Source organism: Monodelphis domestica, chromosome 5 (genome assembly GCF_027887165.1).
Source record: "Monodelphis domestica isolate mMonDom1 chromosome 5, mMonDom1.pri, whole genome shotgun sequence".
Lineage (NCBI taxonomy): Eukaryota > Metazoa > Chordata > Mammalia > Didelphimorphia > Didelphidae > Monodelphis > Monodelphis domestica.
The window spans coordinates 105,755,131-105,776,325 of NC_077231.1; the positions used below are offsets into that span (position 1 = coordinate 105,755,131).

General features: G+C 36.8%; 1 protein-coding gene and 1 pseudogene across 1 annotated transcript in view; one reads left to right on the plus strand and one right to left on the minus strand.

Moving 5' to 3' along the window:
* Nucleotides 1-21,195, plus strand: part of TMEM117 (transmembrane protein 117) — a 192,269-nt gene that overhangs the window by 32,915 nt on the left and 138,159 nt on the right. The gene's annotated exons all lie outside the window — the stretch shown is intronic.
* Nucleotides 8,087-8,553, minus strand: LOC100019134 (eukaryotic translation initiation factor 1-like; annotated as a pseudogene).

The following is a 21,195-nucleotide window of genomic DNA, read 5'->3' on the forward strand; positions in this document are numbered from 1 at the left end:
AAATGAATAAATGAATAATGAATAAAATGAACTTAAAAGTAGTTATTTAGGTTTACTGTATAGAAAAGGTTATGCTAAGTTGCTAAATAGAAAGTTTGTTTTTTATCTGCACAAGGAAATTTATTCATACATATTTGAATCTATGTCTATAGAGAAAGAGAAAGAAGAGAGAAACAGTAAAACAGAAAGACAAACAGAGAAATTTCAATTAGGTTTAAAAAATATCTAGCTGAATATGAGGGTTTAAAATTCTAGACTGGCTTTCTATATAGTATTTGAAGGATATCCCATATATCTTTTGTAATTAAAACAAAACTTCTCAACCTTTTTGGGGTTGAGAGGGGACATTTTTGACAGTTTACAGTCTACTGAAGCGTATGGACCCCTTCTCAGAATGCCTTAAATGCATAAAATAAAATTTATTAGATTTGAAAAAAAGAAATGATATTGAAATGATTGCCTATGTATATGTGTGTATACATACATACATACATAAATTTAAAAAAATATATTTAAATGCTTATCTTCTGTTTTAGAACTGGTACTAAGTTTCAGTTCTAAGGCAGAAAAGCAGTAGGGGCTAGGCAATTGAAGTTGTGACTTTTCCAGGGTCACACAGCTAGGAAGTATCAGAGGTCATATTTGAATCTCCCATCTCCCGGCCTGGCTCTCTATTTCTGAGTCACCTAGTTGCCCCAAAAAATATTTTTTTAAGCCTGTAGAACCTAGGTTAAAAAACTCCCGATTTAGACAAAACAATAATCTGACATTCTGTGATATTGCAGGTCAGCTCTAAAGTTGGACACCTACAATTAAAAAATCATTATGAAAATTGGATTTCTACTATGTTAGAGATTTATTAGGAATGAATTTATTAATAATGTAGTAGAGAGAGTGCTGGACTCGTAGTTGGGAATACCTTGGTTTCTATTTGCCTCTGACAAAAAGTATGTTCTTTTTTTTTTTAATTTTTAAACATTATTTTATTTGGTCATTTTCATACATTATTCACTGGAAACAAAGATCATTTTCTTTTCCTCCCTCCCCCCCCCCCCCCCCGCCTTTCCCTCTCCCATAGCCGACGCATGATTCCACTGGTTATCACATGTGTTCTTGACTCGAACCCATTTCCCTGTTGTTGGAATTTGCATTATAGTGTTCATTTAGAGTCTCTCCTCAGTCTTATCTCCTCCAACCCTGTAGTCAAGCAGTTGCTTTTCATCGGTGTTTTTACTCCCACAGTTTATCCTCTGCTTGTGGATAGTATTTTTTAGATCCCTGCAGATTGTTCAGGGACATTGCATTGATACTAATGGAGACGTCCATCACCTTCGATTGTACCACAGTGTATCAGTCTCTGTGTACAATGTTTTCCTGGTTCTGCTCCTTTCACTCTGCATCACTTCCTGGAGGTTGTACCAGTCTCCATGGAATTCCTCCACTTTATTATTCCTTTTTGCACAATAGTATTCCATCACCAACATATACCACAATTTGTTCAGCCATTCCCCAATTGAAGGGCATCCCCTCATTTTCCAATTTTTGGCCACCACAAAGAGCGCAGCTATGAATATTTTTGTACAAGTCTTTTTGTCCATTATCTCTTTGGGGTTCAGACCCAGCAGTGCTATGGCTGGATCAAAGGGCAGACATTCTTTTATTGCCCTTTGGGCATAGTTCCAAATTGCCCTCCAGAATGGTTGGATCAATTCACAACTCCACCAGCAATGAATTAATGTCCCCACTTTGCCACATCCCCTCCAGCATTCATTACTTTCCATAGCTGTCATGTTAGCCAATCTGCTAGGTGTGAGGTGATACCTCAGAGTTGTTTTGATTTGCATCTCTCTGATTATAAGAGATGTAGAGCACTTTTTCATGTGCTTATTAATAGTTTTGATTTCTTTGGCTGCGCACTGCCTGTTCATGTCCCTTGCCCATTTGTCAATTGGAGAATGGCTTGATTTTTTGTACAATTGATTTAGTTCTTTATACATTTTAGTAATTAAACCTTTGTCAGAGGTTTTTATGAAGATTGTTTCCCAATTTGTTGCTTCCCTTCTGATTTTAGTTATATTGGTTTTGTTTGTACAAAAACTTTTTAATTTGATGTAATCCAGATTATTTATTTTGCATTTTGTAACTCTTTCTAATTCTTGCTTAGTTTTGAAGTATTTCCCTTCCCAAAGGTCTGACATGTATACTATTCTGTGTTCGCCTAATTTTCTTATAGTTTCCTTCTTTATGTTTAAGGATTTCACCCATTTTGAATTTATCTTGGTGTAGGGTGTGAGGTGTTGATCTAAGCCTAATCTTTCCCACACTGTCCTCCAATTTTCCCAGCAGTTTTTATGAAATAGTGGATTTTTGTCCTAAAAGCTGGGATCTTTGGGTTTGTCATATACTGTCTTGCTGAGGTCGCTTTCCCCCAGTCTATTCCACTGATCCTCCTTTCTGTCTCTTAGCCAGTACCAAATTGTTTTGATGACCGCTGCTTTGTAATATAGTCTGAAATCTGGGACTGCAAGACCCCCTTCCTTTGTATTTTTTTTCATTATTTCCCTGGATATCTTTGATCTTTTGTTCTTCCAAATGAACTTTGTTATGGTTTTTTCTAAATCAGTAAAAAAAATTTTTGGAAGTTCCATGGGTATGGCACTAAATAGATAGATGAGTTTGGGTAGGATAGTCATTTTATTATATTGGCTCGTCCTACCCATGAGCAGTTAATGTTCTTCCAATTGTTCAAGTCTATTTTTAGTTGTGTGGAAAGTGTTTTGTAATTGTGTTCATATAGATCCTGTGTTTGTCTCGGGAGATAGATTCCCAAGTATTTTATTTTGTCTAAGGTAATTTTGAATGGGATTTCTCTTTCTAGTTCTTGCTGCTGAGCTGTGTTGGAATTATGTAGAAATGCTGATGACTTATGTGGGTTTATTTTGTATCCTGCAACTTTGCTAAAGTTGTTGATTATTTCAATTAGCTTTTTGGTTGAATCTCTAGGATTCTTTAAGTAGACCATCATGTCATCTGCAAAGAGCGATAATTTGGTCTCCTCCTTGCCTATTTTAATGCATTCAATTTCTTTTTCTTCTCTAATTGCTACTGCTAGTGTTTCTAATACAATGTCAAATAATAGAGGTGATAATGGGCATCCTTGTTTCACTCCTGATCTTAATGGGAATGGATTTAGTTTATCCCCATTGCAGATGATATTAGCTGATGGTTTTAGATATATACTGTTTATTATTTTTAGGAATGACCCTTCTATTCCTATGCTTTCTAGTGTTTTTAGTAGGAATGGGTGTTGTATTTTATCAAAGGCTTTTTCTGCATCTATTGAGATAATCATGTGGTTCTTGTTGGTTTGCTTGTTGATGTGGTCAATTTTGTGGATAGTTTTCCTAATGTTGAACCAGCCCTGCATCCCTGGTATAAATCCTACTTGATCATGGTGGATGACCCTTCTGATCACTTGCTGGAATCTTTTTGCTAGTATCCTATTTAAGATTTTTGCATCTATATTCATTAGGGAGATTGGTCTATAATTTTCTTTCTCAAAAAGTATGTTCTAATTGACAAGCCATTCAACTTTTCAGTTTTTTTTTCTGAGAAAACTCTTCAGTTTTCCCATTTTTATGTAACTGGGACTTGAATCTAAGCCTTAGGAGGATGTTCAACTGGCTCAGTTTGATACAATCCCCAGTTTGGTTGTTTGGTTGTCCTGTTTTCAGGTGTGTGTAATGGAAGGACCTATTCTCCACTTGAGAGCATGAGCAATATTCTATAACTGATTCCTGTCTCCTTACCTTGCAGAGGAGACCATTGATCAGCTGCTGAACCAGAATTAGGTGTGCCCTTAAAAAGGGCACTCATTGACCAAATCCAATTCACTCTCTGGCTGTCTTTGATTGAGAAATAGAAATTGCTGTGGACCTCTAGATGGAAAAGGGGAGTTAGGCGCCATCATACTTGCTTACCATGAAATCATGTGTGCCCACTGTGGTCATTTTCTGTCTCTACTGTGTCTATTTCTTCCTGTGCTAAGGTAAAAGAGTATTATAATTGGAGATGACAATGTGTGCCTTGAAAGCTTGAAGAAACAGAGGGTGGTTTAGTAACTATAGTCCATAACAGAGTATGCTGCCAGTTGAGGTAGGTGAGGTGCCAGTGGAGCCTTGAGAGCTGACTTGCTTGACCCAGCCAATGGCAACCTAAAAACCATGCCCTAGATGCAAAGGAATAACTTGTCCTTTGGCTATGAAACATTTAGAAGTAAGCTTGATGATGTGAAAGCTTCATAGAGATTGCTTTAAATTTGGTCCCTCTTTCCCCTGGAGCCAAGATGGCAAAGGCAAAGTGTATCCCTGGTTTGTATTTCTATTCTTGCTAAGTCTTCTCAGTAAATATCTCTTTGTAAAATACCAATAACTATTAGTGGGTCAGATTGACATTTGTGCATTCAACAATATTAAAAAGAATAACTGGTGATTGATATTTTGGAGAATACGCTGGAATGGAAAGATGAGCTAAGTGCACTAGATTGACTCTTTGACTCCTCAAGAGTACCCTGAAAACCTTGAGGGATAGGTGTAGCTGGCCGCCCTCAATCCAATTTGCCAGTATAAGTGAGTTGAGATAAGGACCCCTAGAGTCTTTATTTGGACTACATGTAAAATAAGGGAGTTGGACTAAATGCCTTCCTAAGGTCCTTTCAGCTCTAAATCCATGATCCTATGCTATGGTCATTGATTAGGAAGATAAATTATTTAAAATATATTCAGCTTTTAGCATTATCTAAGTGACATCTTCCAAGACATTAATTTGCTTGATTAAGTTTGACAAGATATAGTGAGCAAGCCCACAGACAAACCAAGCAAGAACTCTTCATTTCAATTACAATTGTTAGAATTTCCTAAACCTTATAATGGATTATTTGTAGGTTTCTATTATTGTCATGAAACAAATGTCCTCTGGGTTCTCTTGATCTTAGTTTCTTTATCTATAAGAGAAAGGGGTTAAACTAAATGATATACAAGGTCTGATTTAACTCTAATATTCTATGACTAACTATTTAACTCTACTTTGAAAGAAGGAATTAGAAATGTCTGAAAGAACAAATATGCTCAAATTTAATCTAGGTGGGGTGAATATTGCTATACTTTTCTTACTTCATTAAATTTATGATATTGGTAGTATCTACAAGAAAAATAAACATATTTCATATGTTAATCATCTTAAAGCATGAAATTGGCAGGTGTAGAATTTATAGAAAACATTTTTTGTTCTAGTCCATTCTACTGGTCACACATACCACCAACACTCAGCGTATATGGCTCAATATTAATTTCCTCTAGTCTCTCTTACTTCTAATCCATCTGATACACCAATTTAGTCGATCTACAAGCATATTTTAAGCACCTGCTACGTGCATTTGGAATACAGAGAAAGGCAAAATAGTAATTGCACACAGGGAGCCTTCAATCTAATAGGGGAGACAATTTGAAAAGAATTATATGCAATGTATATAAAGGATAAGTTAAAATTGAGTTCAGAGGGAAAGCAAAGCAATAACTAAAGAGAGATCAGGAAAGGGTTCTTATAAAAGCTTTGAGTTTAGCTAGGGCTTGACCAAAGTTAGGGAATTAAGAAATGGAGATGAGGAAGGAGAGAATTCCAGGCATGAGGAATAGCCAGTGAAAATCACTGCAGTTTTGTCTGAGGAACAATAAAGAGAGCAATGTCACTGGAACTCAGAGTACATGGATGGGGGCAGTAAAGTATAAGAATCCTGGAAAGGTGGGAAGTAACCAGGTTATGATTTGATCACCAGAGACATTTTTATTTGATTTTAGCAGTGACAGAAAGTCAATGGAGTTTATTAAATAGGAGAGAGGTGGTAGAGATGACATGACCTGCATTTCAAGATCATTTTGGAAGATGGCAGAGAAAATGCAAGAGTTTGCCTGAGCTCTCTCAAATTTGTCTCTGAACAACTTTAAAATAATATTTCAAAATGAATTCTGAAGGACAAGGTAAAACAAATTTCCAATCTAAGACCACTTAGAAGGTTGGCAAGAAAGATCTGTCTCCCTGGGATGAGAGTGGCATACAGTCTACAGTCTAGGGAAGGCAGCAGCAGGCTTTTTTTTTTTAATCAGCAGCAGTAACTTCTGGACTCTCAGCCCACAGGCAGTGAAGGGGCCTGACAATTGGTCAGAAGGAGATTTAAAGAGATACTTTGCTGGCACTGGGCGCAACATTTTGTGGCATTGCCTATATGGGATCCAAATCACAGGCCTGGGTCACAATCTCAGAGTGAGGAGGACCATACTAAAATGTATGGACACAGTGGATTGGAGGTCCTGGTCACAGTTCCAGAAGAGAAAATAGGTACTTGTGGTCAAAAGTATTTGAGGTCACTTATAGGTCAGGGGTAAGGTCAGGAACCACACCTCTCCTTAGATCATACCAACTTGGAGGAACCAAAAACTTACAGGTCTCTAGAATTAGTTTTGCAAATATCAGTGCAAAAACCCTAAAGCTTGGGACAGAGACCAGCTTTAACATAAAGTTAAAAGTCAAGAAATAGATTGGAAAAATGAGCAAACAACAACAAAAAAGAACCTGACCATAGAAAGTTATTGTGATGACAGGGAAAATCAAAACAAAACAGATAAGGACAATTAGGTCAAAACAAATACAGATAAAGCTTAAAGAAAAATGTGAATTGGTCTTAGACTCAAAAAGTATTCTTAGAAGAATCTCAAAAAGGATTTTATACCTCAAATAATAGGAGAGGAAAAATTGGGAAAAGAAATGAGTGTGATGCCAGAGGATCATGAAAAAAGAGTCAACTACTTGGTAAAAGAAGCACAAGAAATGGAAAAAGATGTACAAAATTCCACTGAAGAAAAACACCCCTTCAAAAGTAGAATGAAAAAGGAGGTACAAGAGATCAAGGTAGAAAATAATTCCTTAAAAATTAGAATTGGCAATTGACTGTCTAATTCTCTATCTAAATTCTATGATTCTATGTTACTCCATAAAAAATTTTAATCCCTTTTATTTACCAAATAAAATTCAAACTTTAGCTTATTCCAGGAGCTTGGGACACAGTGGGAAAGTTAGGTATATAAGCAGATAATGCAATTTCTCTTCTATTACTCTGCTTAAACTCTAAAGGGAGTAGCTGATTATGCTGACATAACCAAAGTGGTATTAGCCCATTGGGTGATTTATAATGAATCTTCTGGTGTGAATGGGGAATATTTTAGGGAGAGAAATGTTGGAAATTATGGGGCAGGGGCCCTGGGCATTTGTTACTAATGTAAGCTAAAGAGTTAGTATTAAAGATTCTTACAATCTGGTCCCATCTGTGTATCAAGTCTTTATCCTTTTCGATATAACCATTATGCTCTAGTCATATGAGATTATTTCAACATTCCTTAAGGGTACCACCTATTTTCCTGACTCATCATCTTAGTACATCATGTTTACTCTGGAATTCCTTCCTTTATCCACTGTCCTCCTTTAAGGCCCACTGACCTCAAATCTACCTCTTTTTTTAAACCCAATTTAAAAAAAAAATCAATGATATTTCTTCCTCCACTAAGTACTCCTAGCACTTCATATTTCTCGTAGAATTCATCATCTCTACCTTGTTTTGTGGTAATGGTTGGGTTCTTTCTTTCTTTCTTTCTTTCTTTCTTTCTTTCTTTCTTTCTTTCTTTCTTTCTTTCTTTCTTTCTTTCTTTCTTTCTTTCTTTCTTTCTTTCTTTCTTTCTTTCTTTCTTTCTTTCTTTCTTTCTTTCTTTCTTTCTTTCTTTCTTTCTTTCTTTCTTTCTTTCTCTCTTTCTCTCTCTCTCTCTCTTCCTTTCTTCCTTCCTTTCTTTCTTCCTTTCTTCCTTCCTTCCTTTCTTTCTTTCTTTCTTTCTTTCTTTCTTTCTTTCTTTCTTTCTTTCTTTCTTTCTTTCTTTCTTTCTTTCTTTCTTTCTTTCTTTCTTTCTTTCTTTCTTTCTTTCTTTCTTTCTTTCTTTCTTTCTTTCTTTCTTTCTTTCTTTCTTTCTTTCTTTCTTTCTTTCCTGCTTATTACATGAATGAGTTACACTAGTCCAAATTAAACAGCGGACCCCAAATGGTTACATTATACAAGCTGTGAGGTTTTTAAACTTGTGACAAGGGACAGAAGGGAATTTTTCTACTCATTGCAAGGAAATCCTCACTTAAGTTTCAGTGAGCCACAAGCACTTAAAACCCATGAACCTTCAGCTGGTCGTCCTTAGCCAGTCCAATCTTGATGAGGAACTGGCATATGTTCTTGGGCTGGTCACCCTGTAGCTGAATTACTTCTCCATATTCTGGATGCTCATTTACAGTATCATTGCAGGCAAATTTCTTCTTGAATGCCTTCACTAGTTTCTTTTTACCGTAATCATCAGCGATCTCCTGGGTCTTCCTCCCGTTTCTCTATTGAATTCTTATATGCAGGTCATCACCCTTACTTGCATAAGCAAAGGGGTCAAAAGAGTGGAGGTTCTGGATAGCGGACATACGATGGGATTCCTTTTCCTCGGTGGAAATGGCCTGCGGCCTCCCGGTGTCGGGAGAAGGCAGGCGCGGGGTGGGGTGGGGTGGGGGAACCGGAGCGTCGGGAAGCGAGGGGGCTCGAGGGAGAGACTGCTGAGTCCTAGGCGGCGACTCAGTGACTGTAGTGGGGTCTGGATACTTGCTTTATGCAAAATTATAAGCTTGTTGAGGGAACGGACAACATTTTATACATTCTGTCTCTTACATCACCCAGCATAATGCTCTGTAGTTATCCTATCTGAGTTTTTTAAATGTTTGTTTATTTAATTAATTAATTTAGAATATTTTTCCATAGTTACATGAATCATGTTCTTTTCCTCCCCTCCTCTCACCCCCCTCCCATACCCAATGAGCAATTCCACTGGATTTTACATGTGTTATTGATCAAGACATTTCCATATTATTAGTATATGTACTAGGGTGATCATTTAGAATCTATGTCCCCAATCATATCCCCATCAACCCATGTGATCAAGCAGTTGTTTTTCTTCTGCATTTAGACTTCCACAGTTTTTCTTCCAGATGTGGATAGTATTCTTTCTCATGTCTGAGTTTTTAATTTTTCATTATTTATTTATTTATTTTTGAAATATGTTTATATTATATTGATGACTTTAATAATGCCCCTAACTTCATGGTTCTTCATTTCTCTTCCCTTCCCTTATTTCATCTTGGTAGCAGCACAGCCATATATTAAGCTGCATTTTCACCCAAAAGACTACCCCATCTTCAAGACTCTGAAAATAATTTTCTCTCCTTTCACCTACTAGATTACTGTGCTTCTTTTATTTTTTTCATCAAAAAAGTTATGTTTTTTTTTCTTTTTTACACCTGGTTTATTTTTTGATTTAATTGATTAACTTAATGCAGAGTCCAGGTAAGCTTCATTCATACATAAATGAGGAATTTGAGTCCAGGAGAAGGCTTTCTTTTTATCCTCAAATGACACATAGTAGCACTCAAGTCTAGACTTTAGGTCTTTTGGCTCTCATTCAGTATTCTGCATAGTATACTATTAGGTTAGGCCACCCAGCAAAAATCTTTCCCAGGCCAGGAAAAGATGGGTAGTTAGATGTTGATATTGGTGTTAATGATGATGGTGATGATGATGATGATGTTGAGGATGATTGAATTTGGAGTTGGAGGTTTTCCTTTCATTTGAACCTTTCTGACCCTTCCCACTATAGTCATTAAAATTTTCTTGGAGATTGTCTCCAAACTTTTTCACCCTTCCATTGGTCTTTTCTCCATCCTCACCCCTCCCCACTTCTTTATGAAACATAAAATTACTCCATTTTATTTCTTTTCCCATTTCTCTTAGTATTATCCTCTTTTTATACACACACACACACACACACACACACACACACACACATACACACACATATATATATATATGTATATATATATGGCATTTCAGTTTGTCACTGTTCCCTATAAGTATTCTTCTTCAAGCTACCCTGATGATTATAACAATTTCTAAGAGTTGCCAATATCATCTTTTCTCATAGGAATACAAATCATTTGAAGTTATTGGGTCCCTTAAATTTTTTTGTTTTGTTTTTTCCCTTTCTTAATTACCTTTTGGTGATTCTCTTGAGTTCTGTGTTTGGGAACCACATTTTCTGTTTAAGTCTGGTCTTTTCTTTATGAATGCTTGGAAGTCTTCTTTTTTATTAAATGACCATACTTTCCCCTGCAAGAATGTAGTCAATTTTGCTGGGTAGTTTATTTTTGGTTCCCTTGCTTTCCAGAATATCATATTCCATGCCTTCTGGTTCTTTGGTGTGGATGCAGCCAGGTCCTGTGTTATCCTAACTATGGTTTCATGATATCTGAATGGTTTCTTCTTAGCAGCTTGTAGTGTCTTTTCTGGGTCTGGTAGTTTTTGAATTGGCTATACCATTTCTAGGTGTTGTCAATTGGGAATTAAGTGTAGGAGTAATCTTTGAATTCTTTCAATCTCCACTTTTCCCTCTTGTTAGAGAATGTTGGGACAGTTTTATTGGATAATTTCCTGTAGAATGATGTCCAGGCTTTTTCTTTGGTCATGATCTTCTTAAATTGTCTCTTCTGGATCTATTTTCCAGGTCTGTAGTTTTATCAATGAGATGTTTCATATTTTCCTCAATTTTTTCATTCTTTTGATTTTGTTTTATAGTTTTGCTGCCTTGTGAAGTCATTTCATGGATTCTAATTTTTAAAGACTGAATTTCATCCCTGCCTTTTTTGTCATCCTTCTCTTTCTGTTCTTTTTTTTTTAAACCCTTACCTTCCATCTTGGAGTCAATACTGTGTATTAGCTCCAAGGCAGAAGAGTGGTAAGGGCTAGGCAATGGGGGTCAAGTGACTTGCCAGGGTCACACAGCTGGGAAGTGTCTGAGGCCAGATTTGAACCTAGGACCTCACGTCTCTAGGCTTGGCTCTCAATCCACTGATGTTCTCTCTTTTTTTGTAGGTCATCTTTCACTTTCTTTGCCTCATTTTCAAGCTGGTCAATTCTGGTTTTCAAGAACTACATTTACCTCTGTTTCCAGATGACTCATTTTGCTTTTTAAATTCTTTTCCCAAATGCCTTCAGCCTCTCTTAATTGTTTTTTGAATTGTGTTTTGAGTTCTTCCAAAGCCTGAGTCCAATTTGCTGGAGTTTCTGCATTTTTGCTTGGTGTTCCTTGTTCCTCTTCTGTTCCATTTGCTCTTTATTCATTACCTGGACAGAATTTGTCAATTGTAGTTTCTTTTTTCTTTTTCTGTTGTTTACTCATATTTTTTCCTTCTTTTCCCCTCCTCATCTTGTTCCTCTGATTATTTACTGGATCTGTGGGTTTACCAATCTGAGTTTTTAAATGAATATTAATGGGCTTTACCTTCACAAATTAAGATTTAAGGACTGGGGAAAGCCTCTTTCACTACTTAATCAGCTTCATTTGTTTGTGAATGGTTTATGAATACTACTGAGCTAGTAACAGAGACAAAGCCAGTCAGTCAATCAATAAATATTTGTTAAACATCTATTATTTTCTAGGCATTGTGCTTAAATCTGAGGATACAAAAAGAAGCAAACCAAGTTACCTAATTTCAATGAGCTTGCAATCTAATGGAGAAAGAGAAATATCTTTTTCTTCTGATTGGCTTTGTCTCTGTGTGTTCTTCTCTCTGCCTATTAGATGAATGTCATGCAGATGAAATGAGAGACTAGAAGAAATTTACTCTTTGAATAGTGGGGAACCCTAAATCTCAGAGCTCCTCAATGATCATTAGGTGATTGATCATTATCTTGTTTATAGTAAAGCCTCCTGAGGTTAAAATTTGGGAAAAATATGGAATGTCTATCAAAATCCTGATGAGAGGAGTCCACAGAAAAGGAAGGACATTAGCTGTAATGACCTTGCTCTTTCTTCTAAGGGGGCTGAGAGTTTCCAGCAGTGGAGAAGAGAATCTTCAGTGGCCAAACTTCTGAGGAAGCAAGGCTGTTTGCTGATTCCCTGGTTAAAAAAATGTCTCCCTTTTCCTAGAAGAGCTAGAGAATGTATGGGTTAAGCTAAGGAAATATGGCATCACATATTTTTCCCTGAGGAGGAAGTAGCTAAGAATTTCTGAGGAGTTAGAAGTAGTTAGGTTTACAGAGGAGTAACATCCATCAGAACAGGGGCTGGAGACCATTGTAGCTGCATTGGGCAGCCTCAGGCTGAGTAGTTTTTAGCAGAAACTATAAGAATGGTTCTACAAGGGAATTATTCCATTCATACTTGGTCCTAAAATAATGTTAGAAGCAATGCTATGAGTCATTTGGTGCAGCATTGCTCTTATTCTCTGTGTTCCCTGCTTTATTCTCTAACTTAAACTGAATTCATGGTCAACTCAGAATTCAGGATTTTTACTTTTGGAAACATATATAATATAGATAGGAAATTGGAGAAGATGAGCATGTTAGTTGAAGACTCCAGCTAAAGGCAAAAGCTGGAAAGAGAAAAGCTTGACAAACACAAGTTCAGTGGAATAATACCTAGAAATGACAAAGGTCAGCAGTATACCATTTGGTACAGACTACATGCCACATGAGATGGGATGGTTGAAGAACACTGAAGGAAGGGATTTGCTGATCCTTTCCAAGGCTGCTCATCTCATCCACCTTTAGTGTCCATCTATCTCCTAACTCCCATCTGTGGCTCCAAGAATCTGTAGCGATAATTTAGGGGGATGGTTACTTCTAGTACTAACATCCAAGAATCTGTCTGTAGTGGTGAGTTAAGGGAATGTTTACTACTACCATGACCATATAAAATTTCCCCCAGAGATTGGGTGAATAAGAACAATTTGTTCCAACAGTCATGAAGGAAGCTAAAGCAGGCTATCTGGAACCCTTAGAACTTAGGTTATCCCCTGCCTCCCAGGCCATTGACAGTTGTCCTGTGGCAGGTAAAAATTAGTTTCTCTGCTAGAAGTATTATATTTTTTAGAGGTTTATTAAAGATTAAGAATTTAAGAAAATATAAGTAACAAAGCACATGCCTAGGAGGGCCGAGAGACGCATTCAATTCCACTTACATCGTGAGAGACGTGTCAGCTTGGAAGCAGAAGTAGCAAAAGAACTCAGTAGGCTTTTACAGCCAGTTAAATAGAAATTTTCACCTCACCTAGGTGGAAATCTCAATGAGATTAGAGGGCATCTCGGGAACTAGAGCAAGGACTTCTGGGGATTGAAGTCCGGGTTTCAAATCTCCATTTTTACATTTCGCCATTTGAGCATTTGGGAAGAACTTCCCCAAAGGATCATGAAAACATAATCAATTTAAAGATTACAATAATTTGAGGATAAAAGGGAAAAAAAGAACAAAACCAATAATTGTTAGACACATTGACAAAAAGCCAGTTAGGGGGCAGTCCCCTTTGGCATGAAAGTATACATAAAAATAAATAAATGTTCAATCAACCACACCCAAAGTTCATTTTTGATCTTCTTATGCAGCTTATGGTCTGGAAGCTTCTTCATGGTGTCTTCTCCAAACAGTTCAGTTTCTGGATTCAGAGAGGTAACATCTTTCTTTACCTAAAATTCTTCGTAAAAGGAATTTAAACTTTTCAATTTTAAAATAATAATATTTTTACATATCCCCATCTTGAGGGTGATTGAAAAACACAGGGGTCACTTAGGGATGCATGGCTGAGTTATGAGGTATATAAATCAATTGACAAGAGAAATTAAAAAGACATCAGAAAATCCAAATAAAAAGAAAATTTCTGGATGAAAATATAGACTATCAAAGTCTTTTTTAAAAAAACATTATTTTATTTGGTCATTTTCATACATTATTCATTGGAAACAGAGATAATTTTCTTTTTCTTCCCCCCTCCCCCTGTCACCCTTCCACTAGCCAACTCGCTATTCCTCTGGGTATCACATGTGTCCTTGCTCCGAACCCATTTCTTTTTTGGCATTTGTATTAGGGTGCTCATTTAGCATCTCTCCTCGATCATGTCCCCTCAACCTCTGTAGTCAAGCAGTTGCTTTTCCTTAGTGTTTTTACTCCCTCAGTTTGTCCTCTGATTGAGGATACTTTTTTCTTTTCTTAAAGATCCCTGCAGATTGTTCAGGGACATTGTAAAGCCATTAATGGAGAAGTCCATTACGTTTGATTATACCACAGTGTATCAGTCTCTGTGTACAATGTTCTCCTGGTTTTGCTCCTCTCACTTTGCATCACTTCCTGAAGGTTGTTCCTGTCACCTTGGAATTCCTCCACTTTATTATTCCTTTTAGCACAATAGTATTCCATCACCAACATATACCACAATTTGTTCAGCCATTCCACAATTGAAGGGCTTCCCCTCATTTTCCAATTTTTGGCCACCACAAAGAGCACAGCCATGAATATTCTTGTATAAGTCTTTTTCCTTATTATCTCTTTGGGGTACAAACCCAGCAGTGCTATGGCTGGATCAAAGGGCAGACAATCTTTTATCGCCCTTTGGGCATAGTTCCAAATTGCCCTCCAGAATGGGTGGATCAATTCACAACTCCACCAGCAATGCATTAATGTCCCTACTTTGCCACATCCCCTCCAACATTCATTACTTTCCTTTGCTGTCATGTTGGCCAATCTGCTAGGTGTGAGGTGATACCTCAGAATTCTTTTGATTTCCATCTCTCTGATTATCAGAGCTTTAGAACACTTTTTCATGTGCTTATTGTTTTGATTGATTTAACTGAAAATTGCCTATTCATGTCCCCTGCCCATTTTTCAATTGGAGAATGGCTTGATTTTTTGTAAAACTGGCTTAGCTCTTTATAAATTTGAGTAATTAGACCTTTGTCAGAGGTTTTTGTTTTGAAGATTGTTTTCCAATTTGTTGCTTCCCTTCTAATTTTAGTTACAATAGTTTTGTTTGTACAAAAACTTTTTAATTTACTTTAAGTAGTCAAAATTATTTATTTTACATTTTGTGACTCTTTCTAAGTCTTGCTTGGTTTTAAAATCTTTCCCTTCCTAAAGGTCTGACATGTATACTATTCTGTGTTCACCTAATTTACTTATAGTTTCCTTCTTTATATTCAAGTCATTCACCCATTCTGAGTTTATCTTGGTGTAGGGTGTGAGGTGTTGATCCAAACCTAATCTCTCCCACACTGTCTTCCAATTTTCCCAGCAGTTTTTATCAAATAGTGGATTTTTGTCCCAAAAGCTGGGGTCTTTGGGTTTGTCATACACTGTCTTGCTGAGGTCACTTACCCCAAGTCTATTCCACTGATCCTCCTTTCTGTCTCTTAGCCAGTACTAAATTGTTTTGATGACCACTGCTTTGTAATATAGTTTGAGATCTGGGACTGCAAGGCCACCTTCCTTCATATTTTTTTTTCATTATTTCCCTGGATATTCTTGATCCTTTGTTCTTCCAAATGAACTTTGTTATGGTTTTCTCTAATTCAGTAAAAAAATTTTTTGGTAGTTCAATGGGTGTGGCACTAAATAGATAAGTTTGGGTAGGATGGTCATTTTTATTATGTTAGCTTGTCCCACTCATGAGCAATCAATGTTTTTCCAATTGTTTAGATCTAGTTTTAATTGTGTGGAGAGTGTTTTGTAGTTGTGTTCATATAGTTTCTGTGTTTGTCTCGGCAGATAGATTCCTAAGTATTTTATATTGTCTAGGGTGATTTTAAATGGAATTTCTCTTTCTAATTCTTGCTGATGGACTGGGTTGCAGATATATAGAAATGCTGATGACTTATGCGGGTTTATTTTGTATCCTGCAACTTTGTTAAAGTTGTTGATTATTTCGATTAGCTTTTTAGTTGATTCCCTAGGATTCCTTAAGTAAATCATCATATCATCCACAAAGAGTGACAGCTTGGTCTCCTCATTGACAATTTTAACACCTTCAGTTTCTTTTTCTTCTCTAATTGCTACTGCTAGTGTTTCTAATACAATATTAAATATTAAAGGTGATAATGGGCATCCTTATTTGACTCCTGATCTTATTGGGAAGGCTTCAAGTTTATCCCCATTGCAGATGATGTTTGCTGATGGTTTCAGATAGATACTGTTTATTATTTTTAGGAAAGGTCCTTCTATTCCTATCCTTTCTAGTGTTTTCAATAGGAATGGCTGTTGTATTTTGTCAAAGGCTTTTTCTGCATCTATTGAGATAATCATGTGATTTTTGCTGGTTTGCTTGTTTATATGGTCAATTATGTGGATAGTTTTCCTAATATTGAACCATCCTTGCATATCTGGTATGAATCCTACCTGATCATAGTGGATAACCCTTGTGATGACTTGCTGGAGTCTTTTTGCTAGCATCCTATTTAAGATTTTTGCATCTATATTCATTAGGGAGATTGGCTTGTAGTTTTCTTTCTCTGTTTTTAACCTGCCTGGCTTTGGGATCAGTACCATGTGTGTCGTAAAAAGAATTTCGTAGAACCCCTTCTTGGCTTATTCTGTCAAATGGTTTGTATAATATTGGAATTAGCTGTTCTTTGAATGTTTGATAGAATTCATTTGTGAATCTGTCTGGACCTGGGGATTTTTTCTTAGGGAGTTCTTTGAAGGCTTGTTCAATTTCTTTTTCTGATATAGGGTTGTTTAGGTAATTTATTTCTTCTTCTTTTAGTCTAGGCAATTTATATTTTTGTAAGTATTCATACATAACACTTAGATTGCAATATTTGTTGCCATATAATTGGGCATAGTAGTTTTTAATGATTGCCTTGATTTCCTTTTCATTAGAGGTGAGGTCTCCCTTTTCATCTTGGATACTGTCAATTTGGTTTTTTTCTTTCCTTTTTTTTTAATTAGACTGACTAGTACTTTGTCTATTTTATTTGTTTTTTCAAAGTATCAGCTTCTAGTCTTATTTATTAAATCAATAGTTCTTTGACTTTCAATTTTACTAATTTCTCCTTTGATTTTTAGGATTTCTAATTTAGTCTTTATCTGAGGATTTTTAATTTGTTTACTTTCTAGTTTTTTAATTTGCATGCCCAATTCATTGACCTCTGCCCTTCTTAATTTGTTTATATATGAACTCAAGGATATACATTTCCCCATGAGTACTGCTTTGGCTGCATCCCATAGGTTTTGAAAGGATGTCTCACCATTGTCATTTTCTTCAATGAAGTTATTAATAGTTTCTACGATTTGTTCTTTAACTAGCTGGTTTTGGAGAATCATGTTGTGTAATTTCCAATTAATTTTTGATTTATCTCTCCATGTACCCTTATTAATTATTATTTTTATTGCACTGTGGTCTGAGAAGGTTGCATTTATTATTTCTGCCCTTTTGCACTTGTTTGCAGTGATTTTGTGCCCTAGTACATGGTCAATTTTTGTGAATGTACCATGTGCTGCTGAGAAGAAGGTGTATTCCTTTTTGTCCCTATTTATTTTTCTCCATATTTCTACTAACTCTAATTTTTCTAAGATTTCATTTGCTTGTCTCACCTCTTATTTATTTTTTTATTTGATTTATCTAGTTCAGATAGGGGAAGGTTCCGATCTCCCGCTAGTATAGTTTTTCTATCTATTTCATCCTTGAGCTCCTCTAGTTTCTCCTTTAAAAATCTGGATGCTCTGCCATTTGGTGCATACATATTGAGTACAGATATTTCCTTGTTGTCTATACTGCCTTTTATCAGGATGTAATTACCTTCCCTATCTCTTTTAACTAGATTTATTTTTACTTTGGCTTTGTCCAATATCATGATTGCTATTCCTGCCATCTTTTTATCATTTGATGCCCAATAGGTTTGACTCCATCCTCTTATTTTCACCCTATGCTTATCTACCTTCCTCATGTGTGTTTCTTGCAGACAGCATATGGTAGGGTTTTGGATTCTAATCCACTCTGCTATTCACTTGCGTTTTATGGGTGAGTTCATTCCATTCACATTCAGAATTATGATTACTAGCTGTGTATTTCCCAGCATTTTGATTTCTACTCCTGGTCCTGCCTTTTCTTCTTTCGCTATTTCCTTCTACACCAATGTTTATTTATAGTCAGTCCCTACTTTCCCCCTTATTTTACTTCCCTTTCTACCCCCTCCCTTCTTATTCCCCCCTTATTTTCCCCTGTAGTCTTTTTAAAATGGCCCCCCAATTCTCCCTCCCTTGTACTGCTTCCCTCCCCACTACTCTGCTTTTTACCCTTCTACTCCCCTATAGGGCACAAATCTATTCTCTTCCCCAATTGATTGGATTGTTCTTCCCTCTTTGGGTCAGTTTCAAAGCACCTAAGAGTTGAGTATTTCCTATCTCCAACCTCTTTACCCTTCCAGTGTATTGATGTTCTCCCCCTCCCGCCATGAGCTTCTTTGTGAGATATAAATTTACCCCCATTTGTTTCTTTTCCCATTTCTTTTAGTATTAACCTCTTTTTTTTAGCTCTGGTTGTATGTGTATATATATATATATATATACACACACACGTATATGTATTTATGCATGCATATATCTATATACCTATTTATGTCTTATCCTTTCATCCTATACAGTTTGTCACTGTTCCCTCTAAGTGTAATTATTCTAGCTGCCCAGGTGATAGCAACAGTTTTTAAGAGTTACCAATGACCTCTTTTCTTACAGGGATACATATCATTTTAACTTATTGAGTCTCTTAAAAATTTTTCTTGTTTTTTCCCCCCTCTTTTTTAATTACCTTTTGATGATTCTCTTGAGTTCTGTGCTTGGACATCAAATTTTCTGTTCAGGTCTGGTCTTTTCTTTATGAATGCTTGGGATTCTTCTATTGTGTTGAATGACCATACTTTCTCCTGTAAGAATATAGTCAGTTTTGATGGGTATTTTATTCTTGGTTGTAGACCTAGTTCCCTTGCTTTCCAGAATATCATATTCCATGCCTTTCGGTCCTTCAGTGTGGATGCAGCCAGATCCTATTTTATCCTCACCATGTTTCCATGGTATCTGAATGGCTTCTTCTTTGCAGCTTGTAATATCTTTTCTTTGGTCTGATAGTTTTTGAATTTGGCTATAACATTTCTTGGTGTTGTCGGTTGGGGATTAAATACAGGGGGTGATCTGTGGATTCTTTCAATCTCCACCACTTTCCCCTCTTGTTCTAGGATAGCGGGACAGTTTTCCTGAATAATTTCCTCTAGTATTATGTCCAGGATTTTTCTCTTGTCATGGTCTTCTGGTAGTCCAATGATTCTTAAATTGTCTCTTCTTGAACATTTTTCTAAATCATCTGTTTTGTGAATGAGATGCTTCATATTTTTCTCAATTTTTTCATTCTTTTTGTTTTGTTTTATTGTGTCCTGCTGCCTTGTGAGGTAACTTAATTCCAGTTGTTGTATTCTGGTTGTTAAAGATTGGATTTTATCTCTGGCTTTTTGGTCATCCTTTTCCTTCTGGTCTGATTTTCTTTGAAGATTGTCTTTCATCCTCTTTACCTTGTCTTTCATCTCCTTTGCCTCATCTTTCCTCTCCTTTGCCTCATTTTCCAGCTGGTTGATTTTGGCTTTCAAGACACTATTTTCTCGTTTTAGTTCAAGTGCCTCTGTTTCCAGATGACTTATCTTAATTTTAAGTTATTTTCCCAATTGTCTTCAGCCTCTCTTAGTTGTGTTTTGAGTTCTTCCACAGCCTGTATCCAATTCGCTGGGATTTCTGGTTTATCATTGGCTGATCTCTCCCCCTCTGTTCCATTTGCTGAGTAGAAGCTGTCTATTGTAGTTTCTTTCTTCTTTTTCTGTTGTTTGCTCAAATTCACCCCTTCTTTACTCCCTGTATTTGTCTGTGCTCTTGTTGCTCTCATTTTTTGTTTTTGGGGGGCTTCTATCAGTCTCCCCTCTTGGAGCTTTAACAGAAGATCTCTTGGTGTAGTCTCTGGGGTAGGGTTATTGGAGGTTTGAGCTTCCCTGTTATCTGGAGGCTTTTGATTGACTTAAAGTCCAGCAGTCAATGAGGATGGGTGAGGAGCCTGGGCTTCCCTGAGTTTTGGAGACTTTTGATGGGATTAAGTTCAACTTAGTTGGGCTGGGTGTGCTCTGAGTCCTAAACTCCCTGGAAGGCTGGAGGAAATATGGAGGATCTCCAAAGCTCTTGCCAGGCTGCCAGGTCTATGCTCCCTCTCTAGCTCCTTCCCTACTCTCTGTGTTGGATGCTTTGACCTTGGCCAGCCCTGCTCTCAAGTTTTGCCCTTCAGACCAGCACCTTTGCCTGCCCAGAATTTCCCGCTGCTGCTGGAATCTCAGCGCTCTGGGTGGGATGGAGGATGGGTCCTGGGACCTTCCTTCTATCTTCCCCTTAAATCCAAGTGTTCTCGGATTCTGGCTTTTTGGGGGGTGTACCTTTTGAATTAAGTCCAGTAGGAGGGTTCCTTGGCTCTGTCATGTTGTTAAGTTTGGTTTTTAGTCCCCTGGGAGCATTCAGTTTGTGATTGGTAAGGAAGGGTTTTCAGAGGTCTGAATTTCTGCTCTTTCTAGGCCGCCATCTTGACTCCACCTTCCTATCAAATTCTTATGTGCAAAAATTACAAGTAAAGGAAAAATAAGTCTATAACAGGTCCTTGAATCAGGGTCCAATTAAAATGTTCTAAACAATGATGCATTTACCCAGTCAGTAGCCAGGACTACAGAAAGTTACCACTCTATGAAAGACAGAAAAGGGACCAGATTATAGGAGCCAGGTAGGAGCCAAGGTTTGGGATACTCATCTGTAAGTATTTTCATAAAGAGTGTGGATACACAAGGAAGGCCTATGTTGTAACAAATGTTAAACATAGTAACCTCGAGTCTTCACACTAGGTTCAAGATCTTTGCATTGGCTTGGAAGTGCATCAATCCATCCTGGATTGGCTTATCTTTGGCCCTGTGTAATGGCTCTTTTGTGTATATCTTGTCCTGGAGTCAGAAAGAATCATTAAGTAAAGTTCCATAAGTTTTTAAACAATTAGTGGCATCATTTTTAGAGTCTCAAGCTTTTGGGGCATACATTGACATTATAGCAAATGTATTTTAAACTTATATTACTGCAAAATCAAAAAGTCAAAGAAAATCTTAATGCTGGTGATGTGCTTCAAATATAAAAAGGAGAGAAAAAATAAAAAAAACTGAAATAGTATATTGTGCATGCAAGAAAAATA